The 16,365-nt window shown below is 46.4% G+C and overlaps 1 long non-coding RNA gene across 1 annotated transcript; it reads right to left on the bottom strand.

Annotated features, from left to right (window-relative positions):
* Nucleotides 1-6,826: 6,826 nt before the first annotated feature.
* Nucleotides 6,827-14,040, bottom strand: LOC118551531 (uncharacterized). The gene is made up of 2 exons (XR_004925103.2): nucleotides 13,896-14,040; nucleotides 6,827-7,478 (listed from the first exon to the last, which is right to left on the bottom strand). It is a non-coding gene; the product is annotated as an uncharacterized LOC118551531 (long non-coding RNA).
* Nucleotides 14,041-16,365: the final 2,325 nt, after the last annotated feature.

Below are 16,365 nucleotides of genomic sequence, written 5' to 3'. Positions count from 1 at the left end.
AATCGCTTCTCTGACTGCCAGTAGACAAGAAGTGGATGGCAAAACAAGCTTGGCTAAGGCTTTAGGCAGTGTTACAGGCCAAATGGTGGCCCCCACCAAGGTTCATTTGTTGAAATTCTAAGCCCCAGTACCTCAGAGTGTGACTATATTTGGAGATAAATCCTTGAAAGAGGTAAATAAGGTCAAATGAGGTCTTATGGGTGAGCCCTAATCCAGTACGAAAGTTGTTGTTAGAAGCAGAAGAGATTAGGACACAGACACACACAGAGAAGCCCATGTAACAACACAGAGAGGAGACGGTATCCACAGCCAGGCAGAAGGGCCGTAAAGGAAAACAACCCGGCTGACACTTTAATCTGGGACGTCCAACCTCCAGAGCTGTGAGACAAGACATTTGTATTGTTTAAGCCCCTCACTCAGTGGCACTTTGATCTGGCAGCCTGAGCTGATTAATACAGGTGGCAAAGAGCCTGGGGTTAACTGGGACCAGCTGAAGCATTGGTCAGCACCCTAAGTGGACACTGGAGGCAAAGAGTCACAATGATTAAAGAATAGGGACTATGAAGGGGACAGTGCACCCCTGTTCTTTACATCTACCAAGAAGTTTCCCAAAATCTCTGTGTCAGTTCTTGATTGCTGCATCACAAACCACCGAAAGCTTAGCAGCTCCAAACAACGACTACCCATTGGCTCACAACTCTGTGGGCCAGCAACTCGGGCCAAGATCATCTGGGCGGCGCTTCTGCTGGTCTCTCCCAAGGTCACCCACTTGGCTGCGACTGTTTGGCATCCTGACCGGGGGGGACTGTTTGAAGAGGGCCCCGTTCACATGTCTGGCAATCGGCGCTGGCTGTCGGCTGTTGAGCCTGGGTTCCCACGCTCTGGCAGGCTGGACAGAGCTGTTTTCCATGGTGGTCTTGAGTCAGCAAGGAAAAAAGGCAAAAGCAGACATTGAGAGGCTCTTTGAGGTCTGGTTCAGAAGTCCCGCAATGTCAGTTCAAACACAGCCATTTGGTCATGATAAGTCACAGGGTCTGATTCAGTGGGAGGAAAATTAAACCCACTTCTTGATGGGAACAGCGGTGAGGTCACAGTGCAAAGGCGTATGTCCACAGGAAGCGAGGTATCGCTGTGGCCACCTTTGCACACAGGCTTCTGCACTCCCTGTGGACTCTCAGGATCATTGCCCTAATTATAAGGCAGGTTCATGCTCCAGGCCAGGCGTGTAGGACAGGTGCCAGACTCACGTGTGTGAGTGTGCCCTAAGGAATGCGACAACTCCTTCACCCATCCGACCATCCTGAAAACACAAAAAGAAAATCTACGCTGGGCCCAGGTACCAGGAATGCAAAGGTGAATCTGATAGAATGCCCCCCTTCAAGGGAAGTTCATTTACTAGGGTCATGGAGATTCAAATAAGTGGATAAGAACAGAAATTGCGTACAGAGTAGTCAGTCTTAGGAGGGAAAAGGTTGAAGATTTTATAAAGAAAAAAAAGTTCAGAGAGATGAGGCACTACCCAAGGAGACTTCCCCGCCATGCTGAAGAGCATGAGCTTTCCCGTAGGCAAGAGAGGCATTGAAAGAATTTCAGGTTTGGGCTTGTTTAGAAAAACGTGCAGGATTTCTGGAGGAAAGGGGACTAGTGAAGGGGCTTTTCCAGTTCAGGTATGGTGATCACAAAGGATAGAATATAACTCTGAGCAACTGAAGCCAAAGAAGAATTTATCCAAGGCTGAGGAGGTGCTCATGGGGTTGAGGAAGCTGGAGAACCAGGCTTGTAGCCCTCAGAAATGGGACAGCTCTAGAAAGTGTGAAAACAAGCACCACTCAGTTCTCTGCCCGCCACTGGATGCTGCTGCCAGAAACACAGATTCGTAGCATTCCTCCAATTTTGATCATTCTGTTTCAGATTCAGAGTTTGGGGAGAGAAAATCCAACTGATCTAGTGTATGTCGCATGCTGCTCCCTGACTATCCAGGGCTGAGAGATGATCCCCGGGGACCAGTCACAGGGGTCTGTGGTGGGAGGTTCAGCTCCTTCCTTTTTTGCCCCACTAGACAGAGCAGTAATTCTCCCAGAAGGAAACTGAGGTGCTGTTAGGGGAAGGAATGGAAGTTGGCAGCCAAAAATCAACAATATCCACTCCAGGGCCATCCAAAGAGCCCAGGGGACAGATGTCGAGCCCCATCTGCCTCGCTGGGGCAGTGTAAGTCCAGAGAATAAATACAAAAGCTGCAGGGGGCCAGGGCCATAATTCGACCCAGCCTAGATGCCATGGCCCCAACTCTATCCCCTTCCCAATGGCACTCTCCTCTGTAACACAGAATTTAACCAAGTTGTTCAGATACTGTTTTCTGAACCAAAACACCAAATGAAATGACTAATTCAATTGTGCCTCCATGATTACGTCTTTTGACAGAGTTTGAAGAGGTCACCTACCTTCCTCACTTATTGTCTCAAACATCAGAGACAAGCCTTGAACATGATCTGGGAAGGAGACACACACACTCACACCCCCAAGAACTCTACCACAAAGAGGTTTGTGCACAAGATCTAATTTTTAAAAACTCTCTGACCCCCCCAAAACCTTTAATTTTCCTTAAAATAGCTTCCATCAGCAGCTAGAAAGATAAGAGCTCAGGGCACCTGGGTAGCTCAGTCAGTTAAGCATCCAACTCTTGGTCTCAGCTCAGGTCTTGATCTCAGGGCCGTGAGTTCAAGCCCCGCATTGGGCTCCATGCTGGGTAAGGAGACTACTTTAAATAAATAAATAAATAAATAAATAAATAAATAAATAAATAAATAAATCTTTTAAAAAGATAAGAACTCAAGACCTTCCCATGAAAGTAATGGCCATATCAGTTAATAACCCAGAGCTATGCCATGAGTCATCAGCTCCCAGTCCACCAGGAATTCCCAGATGATACTACTAATAGCATGCTGTGCAATGTCAATCACAGGCTGAGACTTTCCAAGTTTTATCTGAAGAAATGGTCCATCCCTCGGTTGGCTAAAGCTACTTCTGAGGATGCAGACACCTTCCCTAGCTTCAACACATTCCAGGTATGACCAGCCTCCGGAAAGATGAGGGTTGCTGGAGTAGATGTTATGGAACCATGAACTTTGGATACCTGACCAACTTGTTACTAGTCACAAACTCTATGAAAGAATAATGATGATGAATTTATAAATCTTGATCTAGAAATGGCATCAGAAGTTTTATTTATTTGTTTGTTATTTTTAATATAAAAAGATCAGCCCTGCAGAACTTGACCAGGAATTGAGACCACAAATTCAGTTCATCCAGGGGCTGACTCTTTCTTTCTTTTTTTTTTTTTTTTTAAAGATTTTATTTATTTATTTGAGAGAGAGAGAGCATGAGCAGGGGCAGAGGGAGAGGGAGAAGCAGACTCCCCGCTGAGCAGGGAGCCCGATGCAGGGCTCCACCCCAGGACCCCGGGATCATGACCTGAGTCAAAGGCGGATGCTTAACTGACTGAGCCACCCAGGCACCCCACATCAGAAGTTTTAGATTTGATCTCCAGTGACCTCCCCTTAATAGCCATTGAATCTTTGGATGATTGTTTTGATTTTCATGCACTTCTATTTACTGATTTATAAAATGAAGATAACAATAATTATTCTGCCTACCTCAAGAAGTTTCCCAAAACAGTAAAATAAAAACAGTCTACAGACTTTATAAACTGTGCCTCCCAGGTGAGTGAGTGGGAGGAGGCATCTGTGACCATGCTGACATTTTCACAGCTCTACTGTGACATTTTTTTTAAGTGTCATCTTGTTCTCACCGAGCAGAAACCACTTGTATCAATTTCTCAATCTATCTTGCATTGTTAGCTTGCTAGGGAGCAAGCTCACTGGCCCTAAGAATCTTGAAAGACAAAGTGTTTTAAGGTGAATTAAGCCATTTGTACTTGGAAGAGCCTGCTATGAGAGCTGGCAATAATGATGACCCTCCAAATGTGTCTGAATTTCATCTCCTCTTCCTTCTCCCTTTTTGTTCCTACCTCCATTTTCCCCTCATTTGTTTCCCAATTTCTCTTGTTCATTCACCAGTTTATCCACTCATTATCTCTTGCACCTACCCATCTGTTGAGTCTCTACCATGCCCCAGGCACTCAGCCTGGACAGGTTTTCACAGAATGGTTCAAATCCTTACCAGCTGAGGGACCATGCATGAGTTTTTACTGAGCAAGCGCTCCAGAAATGTCATGTTTCATTAGTCCTCCACCCCTGCCCTGTGCCTTGTTCTTGAGGATGCCAGCATGGGGCCTGCTGCTAAATCTTCCATGTGTAGACATTCTAGGCTTCATATTTTTGCTTGATGGAAGCTAAGTGAAATCCTTATTTAGAAACATACACAAAATGAAGCCAAATGCCGTGGAGTGTCTGCTGTTGGAGTCTCAAAGAGGTCGTTTCAAAAATAGTACTCACTTTCCTTACCTGGGCTGTGAACAAATTGAGAAATCAGACACAAAAGAAAGATGGTGGCCAAAATATCTATCTAATACTGACAGGAGCTAAGTTGGGAGATACAGCTTTATAGGAGAGCCAACGGAGCCCCTAACTACACCCCAGGTGATGATGACAGACCTCCTCAGGCTGTCACAGGTGACACTAGGCCAAGGCAGGCCTCCCTGCCCAGGAGAGATCCCTGCACAATTGGCAGAAAGGAGCCACAGAGGAGAACATTCTTTATGGGGCCACAGAGAACATTTTTTTTTTTTATGTTATGTTAGTCACCATACAGTACATCATTAGTTTTTGATGTAGTGTTCCATGATTCATTGTTGGCATACAACACCCAGTGCTCCATTCAATACATGCCCTCTTTAATACCCATCACCAGGCTAACCCATCCCCCCACCCCCCTCCCCTCTAGAACCCTCAGTTTGTTTCTTAGAGTCCATAGTCTCTCATGGTTCATCTCCCCCTCCGATATCCCCCCCTTCATTTTTCCCTTCCTACTATCTTCTCTTTTTTTTAACATATATTATAATATATAATATATAATTATTATATTATAATATATAATATAATATATTATCACAGGTCTGTGATTCATCATTCTCACACAATTCACAGCGCTCACCATAGCACATACCCTCCCCAGTGTCCATCACCCAGCCACTCCATCCCTCCCACCCCGCACCACTCCAGCAACCCTCAGTTTGTTTCCTGAGATTAAGAATTCCTCATATCAGTGAGATCATATGATACTTGTCTTTCTCTGATTGACTTATTGCCCTTAGCATAATACCCTCTAGTTCCATCCACGTTGGTGCAAATGGCAAGATTTCATGTTTTGTTTTGTTTTGTTTTGTTTTTGATGGCTGTTCAATATTCCATTGTGTATATATACACCACATCTTCTTTATCCACTCATCTGTTGATGGACATCTTGGCTCTTTCCATAGTTTGGCTATTGTGGACATTGCTGCTATAAACTTTGGGATGCACATACCCCTTCAGATCATTACATTTATATCTTTGGGGTAAATACCCAGTAGTGCAATTGCTGGGTCTTAGGGTAGCTCTATTTTCAACTTTTTGAGGAGCCCCCATACTGTTTTCCAGAGTGGCTACACCAGCCTGCATTCCCACCAACAGTGTAGGAGGGTTCCCCTTTCAAGGAGAACAAGAGCGGAACTAGGTCTTGTGCATTTGAGAACCTGGCAGGAGGTGACCACGTGATAACAGCACTTAACATTCTTCGGATCACAGTGTTGGGAACCTTTAAAACCTAGATGCAGGACGCCTTGGTGGCTCAGTTGGTTAAGCGTCTGCCTTCGGCTCAGGTCATGATCCCAGGGTCCTGGGATCGAGTCCCGCCTCGGGCTCCCTGCTCAGTGGGGAGCCTGCTTCTCCCTCTGCCTCTCCCCCTGCTCAAGCTCTCTCTCTCTCTCTTTCTCTCTGACAAACAAATAAATAAAGTCTTAAAAAAATAAATAAAACCTAGATGCAATCCATCCTGGGTCCATGAATAATTAATGACTTATTCATTAATTGAACTAATGCTTATTGAGTATCCTGCGTGTCGATACTAGATACACTGATTAAACAAGATAGGCGATATCCCTGCTCTGATAGACTTTATTCTCTCATGGATTTTTGTCCATAAAGGACTAAAGTAATTAGTCCAAATGCACAGAACTAGAAAGTGGTAGAGCTGGGATTTGAACTTTGCTCTTTCTGACTCTGAGTCCTACACTCTCTCAACAATGTTCTAAGACAAAGGCAAAACCAAACAAAATCGTGTGCGTGCTCTCAACAACCAACGGAACCCGGGCATCACTTGCCCCTCTGCCGCCAGGCATTGGCAGCTCTTGGGATGTGATTGGACATCTGGGGTTTTAAAGCTGCCCAGGTGATTCTAATAGGCAGCCAAGTCTGAGAGCCACCGTCCCAGGTGTGGCAGGGAGCTGCTTTGGGATTCCCCAGAGGAAGAAAAGAAGGGGGTGGGCTCAGAGCCTCCCCCGCCCTCCCCTCCAGCTTGAACCTGAGCATCCCCACTTTTATCTTGTTTATATATTGGGTCTCTGCCTCAGATTTCCACTGAAGAAAGAGCTCTCTGCTAACAAAATAAACAAGTTTGAACCACTGTTTTGAAGTTCTTAGATGTAAAGGGTCCATGGGGTTTTTGTAGCAAGAAAACTTCTTCTCAGCATCATTTTAGATGTTCCCTACTGGTACCCTGGTTACTGGAGTTCTTATATGCTGTTGCTGAAAAGAAAATATAATTGCTTGAATTATTAGGAAAGTGCCCTAACTTAACAGAAGTGTCAATAAATGCCAAAAACATAGAGTTTATGATACCTTTCACACATTCATTCAGTGCGTATTTATTGAGTATTATCCACTATGTTCTAGATACTGAGGATACCAGCTTGAAGTTGAGAGACAAGGTCTGGCTTTTAGGAAGCTTATATTCTAATGAGGGAGGCAAGCAAGAGACAGACGTGTGCATGAGATGGTGTTCAGTCATACACATCTTGCAGTCTCGAGTCCTGTGTGCCCAGAGTCCCAAAGAGGAGGGCTCCGTATTCCTGCTCAGTCCTCCCAGACTCCTCAGAAGGAGGCACTTTCCCTTCTGGCAAGGACAGGGGCTTCCTCAGCAGCTTAGCTCACGGGGATCCACTGGCGCATACTACAGATGCCATTGCTGAGGCCCTCTGTCCTCAAAGGCTTACCGGAGACCTAATGCGAGTCCGGGAACCAGCGTGCCTTTGAGGTCTGTGGACATCAGAGGAAGGATGCTTTGATAATGACGAGTTTGCCCTCAGGCTATCTCCACCTCCCCAAGGCTGCCTGGCTTCTAAAGAGGTTTGAAATGTCCAGAAGCCCATTCTCTGAGAGGTGGTCACGTCAGGAGATCTTATTGCTTTGGTTCTTCCGTAGCAAATGTCCAGCCCGTTGAATGTCTGGGATTCAGCCTGGAGACAGGATTTGCGCATCTGTCTGGATAAAAAACATTCATGACTATTTAGAGCTTGATAGACTTGGTATACTGGTATGGTTGATATACTGATACATCTTACACTCCGATGTCAAGGCCAGAGATAGGTGCTAATGCAGAGGGTTACTACCTATAATCTAGTGAATATGTAAGAAAAGTATAAAATAAGCACATCAATGAGAATGTCGAAGGTAGTTCAAGCTCCATGTAAACAATCTGTTCTCCTAAACATTGTCTTGTCCGTAATGTCCTTTTGTAGTCTCAGCAGAAAGGGCTCCTACCTCCTATGGATGTGATCATAAATTCCAAATGAAGAAAGTGAAAATTAATGAGGTTTTTTTTCCCCTTTAAATGGTTATACGATAACTTCAAACAGCTCTTCCCTAGTCAGATCAGCCCCATCAGGAATTTCAGGCTTCTAACTTTCATTCCGTTGGGTTCACCTTCCAGATTAAAAGATTTGTTTATTATTTTCTTCTCCTCCTGAAAAAGTTACACACACTTCAAAGTTAAAAATAAATAAATAAAGGCATAAAGAAAGAAGTGAAGAATCACCCAGAAATTCCTAGCTAGACAGACAAATATTAACAATTTGGAGTCTTTTCTCCAGTCTTACATATTACATAATATTTTTAGATGAATACGATTTTGCTAAAAACCTGAACTACCGCACATGAGGGCAGAGTTCCATAATTAGTGGCAGGAGTGAAGATAGAAGACACTCTCCAGCTACTGAATTGGCAAGATCAGAAATGAATGGCGCCATAATGATCCCATGTCTTTCATTAATGCTTAAAGCTGAGACTTTATTTATAAAGGAGATTCTAAATTCCAGGCTGGTCTCACCCGGCTGCCCTTGAGAGAGGGAGCCTGTTCGTCATGTTAATGAAGAGAAAAGTTCCAAGTTCCACAAAGACGTTTTTTCCCCACAGCTGAAGGTGAGAAAGAAATGTTGGCAAGTCAGGGGCAGAATCGGGGCAACCCTAAAATATCTACTTTATCTTTGGGGCCAGCTGGCCTCAAGTCAGGAGCCAGGTTATTCCAGCTCAGGGCAGAGCAATGACTACACAGTGAGGGGACTCCCAGAAGCAAAGCCACAGCCCAGCATTTAAGCAGGTAGGACTACTGTCTACGCTAGTGGTTCCCAAACTTGAACTGGCATCAGAACCCCTCGGGGGGCTTTACAAAAACACAGATTGCTGAGCCTATTTCAGAGTTTCCAATTCAGTAGACCTGGGGTGGGGCCTGAGAGTTTGCATTTCAAACAAGTCACTGAGTAATGCCAGTTACTGGGGCTCCCAGAAACACATTTTGAGAACCACTGGTCTATCCTGACACTTGAACTGTTTAACACAGGTTCAAGGGCTCAGGCTTTAAAGTCAGACAGACTTGATTTTACCCCTGGCTCCTAATAGCGGTGTGAACTTGGGCAAGTAATTTCATTAATCTGAACCTCTATTTTCCCACAAGTAGAATAGGGATAATTATAAGAATGTTCTAAGAAACGGATCATGTAATGTATGTTAAGTGTTAAGCACAGTGCCAAGGTCACAGTAAACATTCGTGATTATTAGTCTTTCTATTCAAGTTTCATCTCAACACCGTTCTGGAATCTTTCTACACCTGTTAGAACTGACGTCCCGGCCCGCTGAAATGCTGGCACTCCTTTTCCTTTCCAACCTGCCCTTGTGGTTAGGAAACTCCACCTCCCTACCCCCATGGGGTCTCCCGACTCCGCCAGCAAGGAACCTCAGACCAGGCTAGTCCTCTGCTGCCACCTTGTGGCCTGCAGTCCCCTAACACCTTTCAGGATAATCTGTCAAGGTGGCGCTCCTGGGGCTGCAACCCCAAAACCAAGCATCAGCCAGGGAGCCAGAGGCGGTGCCCACTCAAGGCTGCTCCTTGGTTAAGGGACCATCCATCTGAAGGACAATCGAAGTCCTGGGGGCTACAAAATAACACAGGTGCCTGGATCAAGACCAAGGGACCAGGAGAGCTGACAGCTGATCCCTGAGCAGAAGTCCGGAGCCTTCCGCTGACCTCACATCTAGCCTGGCCAGTGACCTTCTGAGCAGGACCTCAGGACATCTGCCTCTAGACACTTCTGAGGACTCTGGGGACTTCAGGACTTAACCCTTCAGGTTCCTCTTACTGCTGCTGCCAGAGACATGTCAGGGGCAAGGGACCTCAATAGTCCCATGTGCTGGAACCTACTTCTGATGGACTGGTCATTATGTTAGGTCTTTGGGACAAACTCAGTGCTTTAGCAGGGAAGGAAAGCAGGACACAGAGGCCGGTGGGCCACGAAATGAATACCTGAGATGCTCTTGCCATCTTATCTCCTTCCCACTGCCCCTTTTCCCCCATGCAGGTGGTTTACTGAGGTGTCACAGCTCAATGGGAGGTGCAAATACAAACCCTTCTCTTTATTTAACTGCTTTATCCCTGCCCGCTGGAAAGCAGACTTCTTAAGGACAGCTGAACAGAATTTATTACTTGGGGGACACTTCTGGTTATTAAAACTTATTCAGTCCAGTTTTAAACCTTTCTCACACTCCATCTTTCAGCTAGTACAGGACTGAGCAGGGACCCTGACTCTTGGAGCAAAGGAGAGAGAGGAGCACCTGGTCTAGCTCCGGGTGCCTCCTCCCCCCTTCATTCTTCAGTGTGGTGAGGTCACATGTCTCTCTACTCAACTGCCATTCACAGAGCACTCTCACTACTGGGTGTAGCTGCATTCCTGGCAAGCAGAAAGTGGCCCCCATGTGGTGGGAAACCAAGCGCTTGCTCTCCCATAGGGACCCCATACAGGGGCTTCTTGTAAAGACTCCCTGAGCACAGTTCGCTGGGGGAGAGGGAGCTCCAGCTCCCCGCCACCCACCCCCTGCAGACCGTCACCAGGAGTGGGCCCAACAGTATCTTCTGCTAGGGTCCTCTGGCAGCCCTGTTTGCTGAACCCTCTGGTTTCCTTGGCCCACAGGAAATCCTCACATCTTTGCCCACCAAACGTGAATGCAGACTGTTTCTATGACACTTATCTTGTCCCTTGCACACATGGCCCAGAACAGATCAGTAATGAGCATCCCTCTAGAAAATGAAACATCATCTGTCCCTTCTTGCAGGCACCTAAAATCTTCACGTGTGATATTCTTGGAGCCCTCCCCTGTCTTCCTTCAGCCTTAGGGAAAGGAAAGTACACTCCCTCCTCTCCCCTGTAGGGAGGGCAGGGAAGCACCTTTCCTAGGGCCCTCAGGTCCTGAGGCTCTGGACACTGATAACTCTTACACACACACACACACACACACACACACACACACACACACACACACAATGTCCTCTCAGGGCAATGAATTCCTGCACAGCCACAAGGGGGAACATTGCCCGAGGATAGCTGCCACCTCTCCGTAAGGCTGGGCCAGGAGAGGGATGCATTTTTAACTTCTCTCTTTAGAATGTGGCTCCTTTGGTACCTCTTCAACGTCAGTTTTGGACCCCTAGTACCAATTCTGGGCAATCAAAAAGTCCCGCTCAACATCTGCTCCCAAGACAGTTCAGTCCAGGGCTCAAGTGGGCCCCTGGAAGGAGTAAATGACAAAGCATTCTGATTCTTCTCCCATGGCTGCCCCCAGTTCCACTCTGGGTAGGCTCGCATAAGGCTTGCCTTGGCTCATCAGTGCTCCATCTCTATGTTAGAGCTCATGAAGGGTTAGGTCACCTTGGGCACTCCCTCCTATCTCTAGAAGAGGGATTAAACAGAGTAAGGAAAGACTGAGGCACAGGTGGAGAAATGCAGGGCCTACTTGGGCAAGTCAGAAGGTACACTGGGGGGGCACCTAGCAATAATTATCTTTCCCTTGATGTGACATGAACTCAGAAAATTACTTCTTTAAACTAAGTGTTTAATAATGCTATCTTACATTTTATAAGGCATGCTACAGTTTGACAAGGACCCTTTTTTAAAAAAGATTTATTTATTTGACACAGAGAGAGAGTGCATGCACAAGCAGAGGGAGTGGCAGAGAGAGAGGGAGAAGCAGGCTAACCACAGGACCCTCGGATCATGACCTGAGCTGAAGGCAGACCCTTAACCAACTGAGCCACCCAGGTGCCCCGACAAGGACCCTTTCATTCATTCATTAATTCACATGGGTTTTGAATCTTGCCACCTAGCAAGGTTCAGTTATTCACAGATAAGAAAATGGAGGCTTCCAGGCAGTAAATCACTTGTCCCAAACCACAGAGCATTAGCCTCTGTTGTGAGTAAAGCATTGATACCCAACACAACAGACTTGAACAGGATCTGGCTACCTAACAAGCTTTAAGCCTTGTGACCAAGGCTTTGAAGGAATGGGGGTGAAGGTGGATAGACAAGGCATATATAAGTTGGGGTAGAAGGAGGAAAGTTCCAGAATGAGAGCCCAGGCTCAGGAAGAGTGGGCTCAACTTGGTAGCCATCAACAGTCAGGACCATGAGTCCTCGGTGCCAGGACAGAGAGAGGGAGCTTTCCAGATTTGCAATCAAGCAACAGAAGGCACACTTGTTTACCTTCATGTTTCTCTCCTCCTCATATTGATCCATATATGCCCAGATGTACTATGGGAAAATCCCTCTCCAAAGCCAAAGCTTTCTGAAGGGAACAAAGAAAATTTCTGAACTAGTTTTAACCACTTTTGTGTTGTTCTAACTTGTCTTAGCAGCAAAGAAACTTTCCTTTGTGAACTCAGGGGCTTCAAAGCCTGCTTTGTTTTCACGTGTGGTATTGATTGGGATTCTCCAGAGGGTCTCTTGACATCTCTCCACACCTCACCTGATTAATCCAGCAAGTCCAACAGGCCCCTCATCCACTGACAGGGAGAGGGAGGTACCGAAAATTTCAGAGCCTCGTCTGAGGTAACAAAACCTCTCCATGGTGGAGTGTGGAGCTGAATGCCAAGTTTCTTTCCAGACCTGCGTGAGCTCCTCCACACAGCACAGTGCTCCTAGCTCAGAGCAAAGACTGAGTTCTCTTCGATGAAAAAGGCTATGGGATTTTCATGTTCTCTGCTTCCTGACTGAAGCAACCTCTGAAAGCAGCTTCGTGGCACCCTCCCTAAGAGAGGGGCTGAGCCAGCCCTCAGGAGCCCTGCTCCCAGCCCGGCCTCGCCTACCACAGGCTAGGTTACTCTGCCACTTCCCCTCTTCGGGGCTCACTCTCCACATCTGCCAAACAAGGGGCAGAATGGGATTTCGACAGTCCTCCTTAGCTGCCTTTTCTCTCTGACGGTTGAATCCTTGCTTTCTTTCGTGCTCACCTTGGCGTGGTATTTAGGTCTTGTCTTGATCAACTCAGACTATCACAACAAAATGCCAACACTGGGCGGCTTAAACAACAGACATTTATTTCTCACAGTTCTGGAGGCTAGAAAGTCCGAGATCAGGGGTTCTCCCAGGTTTGCGGATGCTGCTATTCTGTTGTGTCCTCACAGGAAGGAGAAAGGGAGATCCACTGTCTCCCTCTCCTTATAAGGACACTAATCTCATCATGGGGCTCCACCCTCATGACCTAATCTAAACCTAATTACCTCCCCCAAATCCCACCTGTTAATGCCATCACATTCAGGATTAGCACTTCAACATATTAATGGGGGTGGGGTGGATATAAATATTCAGCCCAGAAGGGGTCGTCAGACGTCAACCTCTGGCCTGTCTGAAGGAGCAGAGAGGAGAGGCAGACTTGCCAGATGGTTTCAGCAAAAATACCTCGCACACTTGATAAATATTTATCAGTCAAAAAGGTATAAACTTATTCTACTTATATGTCTGATACTTTCACAGTTTGGTTCCTGAAAATTCAAAGCTGACTTCTCAGGGTTGGATTCAGACATCTGGCAGCCAGAGCGTAGAAGAACTGTGTGCTCTCCAGGTGCTTTGGTTGGCTGGGGGTTGGGGATTATGCTGTATTATATGATAAACTAGGGGAAATTTTACTTTATATCATAAACACATTTGTAGTCAGTCCCAGAGATACCAAGTCACAGAAGAAAGAAGAATACAAAAAAAGAGAATTGTGTTGTTAGTAGTCTTTCCTCCCTTCACCCCAAAAAGCAGCTGTCTGGAGGAGGGCATTCGGCAGGATTTGCTAAGTTTGCTTACTCAAGACCTGACCGCCACGGCTTACCCCTTGCAACACACACTGAGAGGGAGGGGGGTGCTCAGAGCCCGCTCAGCCGCCTCTCCCAACCCCTCCCTCTCAGGACCAACGTGGACCTGGGGGCCTCGACAGAGTGGAAAGGGACAGAACGAGCAAAGGGTGTCAGGGGAGGCTTTGGAGAGGATAAGACAGTGAAGCCCTGGTTAGTGACTTGGAGTTTAAGACCATTTGGAGCAAAGAATGTAACCTCAGTTTTCTCATCCATCAGATAGGGACAAAAATACCTACCTCACAGGATTATGGTGTTTTCCTTCCTTTTCCTCCACCCACAGCAGTTCCTGGCATAGAGAAATAACTTGATAAATGTTTACTGAATAAACTGCACATTTTATCCAGAACCAGCTCTCAGTCTACAGGTAAAAATCTCAGGTTATTCTCCCCTACGAGATCTTTCTCTCAAGCTCAAAGACCAATCTAGAGTCCATCAGTTGGAAGGTTACCTAGGTTGCTGGCCCCTGTCTCATCCTTTCGCCTTCTGTAGACCTGGGACCTCCCAGGGGAACCCTGTGTTTGCCCAAAACAGAAGAGAGATGAACAGACCCCCAGGTGCTGCTCTACTGAGAGATGGGCCTGCCCCCCGACCCCCGTGCCATCCCATAGCCCTCACTGTTACAGACTTGGGGTAGAAGTTTCCCACCTTCTAAAAACGTGCCGCACCTCAGAACTCTCAACCACGTGGTAAACCTGGGATCTCAAGTGTCAGGTTTTATCGAATGGGGGGAAAAAATGAGAGAGAGAAATCCCAGCCTCCGTCCCTCCCTTCCCCCGCCCTGCCCCAAAGACTCAGGAATCAGCAACTTCTGCCTCTTTCCATTTGATTATAATTGATTTTAAGTCACCATTTAGCAGAGACAACAGAAGAACACACACAAACCTCGAACTATCCTTAACCCTCCATCTGCAGCCGGAAATGAATTTTACTTCACTCTCTCACACTGCAGCCTGCACTCAGAAGTGAGGGCTCCCACTTCAAGGGGAGTGCAGGAAAGTGAGGGTGATTCTTCAGGGAGCCCTGTGGTAGAACAACCAGGTGGGAGGCAGGGCTCGATTTGATAATGTGACTGTGTAAGAGATCACTCGGCTTCTCTGGCTGGACACATCGTGAAGCTTCCCACCTTCCCCCACTGCGATATGGTTGCTGGGAATGGAAAAGCAGTAGTTCTGTTAATTTCCTTTCATCTCAATGCACCGGCTTTCCTGGTCACTAAAGCCATAGAGAACTCTCTCCTTTATCTAGAGAACTCCTATTGCCCCTTCACCCTTTCAAAACTTTCCCTGACTCTGTGGTTCCACTACACTCTAGAACCCATATGGAGCACAACCCAATAGAAATATAATGCCAGCCAATGTGTAATTTTAAATTGTCTAGATACAGGATTTTAAAAAGAGTCAGGGGAACCTAATTTCAATAATACATTTTATTTAACCCAATATATCCCAAACAGGATCAATTCAACATGTAATCAATAAAAACAATGAGGGGCAGCTGGGTGGCTCAGTGTGTTGAAAGTCTGACTCTTGGTTTCTGCTCAGGTCATGATCTCAGGATCATGAGATCAAGCCCCGTGTCTGGCTCCTCCCTCAGCGAGGAGACTGCTTGAAGATTCTCTCCCTCTGCCCCTCTGCCACTTTCTCTCTCTCTCTAAAATAAATAAATCTTCAAAAAATATATTTTTAAAATATCGAGAGGGCGTCTGGGTGGCACAGTCAGTTAAGCAACCGACTCTTGGTTTGGGCTCAGGTTGTGACCTCAGGGTCTGAAACCAAGCCCCGAGTCGGACTCTGAGCTTAGTGCAGAGTCTGCTTGAGATTCTCTCTCCCTCTCCTGCTTATGATCTCTCGTGCTCTCTCTCAAAAAAGTAAATAAATCTTTAATAAATAAATAAAAATAAAATACTGAGGTATTTTGCATTCATTTTTTTTTCATTCGAAGTCTCCAGAATGGTGTGTCTTGTACACTTACAGCACATCTCAATCACCCCGGCCACATTTCCAGTGCTCTGTGGCTACATGCAGCTAATGCTGAACGGAACAGTGCGGCCTAACCTTACTCTTAGCACATCGCAGTGTAATTGTGTTTGTGTGTTACAGGGTGTCAGTCTTTAAAAACAGGATCATTAACAGTGACCAGCTCATAGCACCTGTATAATAACTCCTTGCAGAATGATTGACTGGATTAATAAATCAATGTCCCCATCGACCCCTGGGAAACACAGCTCTGTTGAAGGAGATGGGGGAAGGTGATGCATTTGGAGTTAGGTATTTTGAGTTAGAAGCTCCTGTGAGACTTTTGGATTCTGATGCTGAGAAATACGTCAGAGAGAGACACTGGAGCCCAGGGAGAGGACAGGATGAAAAGCAAAGGCTAGGGAGGCATGGCTTGGAGAGGTCTTCCTAACCACAGGAGGCAGAAACACTTCTGCCCATTTCACACGAAAATGCTGCACGCCATTTCTTAAACCTTTTTTTTTTAAGATTTTATTTATTTATTTGTCAGAGAGAGAGAGAGCACAAGCCGGGGGGCCAGCAGGCAGAGGGAGAAGCAGGCTCCTCGCTGAGCAGGGAACCCGATGCGGGGCTCGATCCCAGGACCCCGGGGCCATGACCTGAGCCAAAGGCAGATGCTTAACTGACTAAGCCACCCAGGCGTCCGTGCTGCAGGCCATTTCTAAGGAAATATTCACAACAGGCATTGCAA

Source organism: Halichoerus grypus, chromosome 10 (assembly GCF_964656455.1).
Source record: "Halichoerus grypus chromosome 10, mHalGry1.hap1.1, whole genome shotgun sequence".
Taxonomy (NCBI): domain Eukaryota; kingdom Metazoa; phylum Chordata; class Mammalia; order Carnivora; family Phocidae; genus Halichoerus; species Halichoerus grypus.
This window is presented reverse-complemented; position numbering and strand designations above follow the sequence as displayed.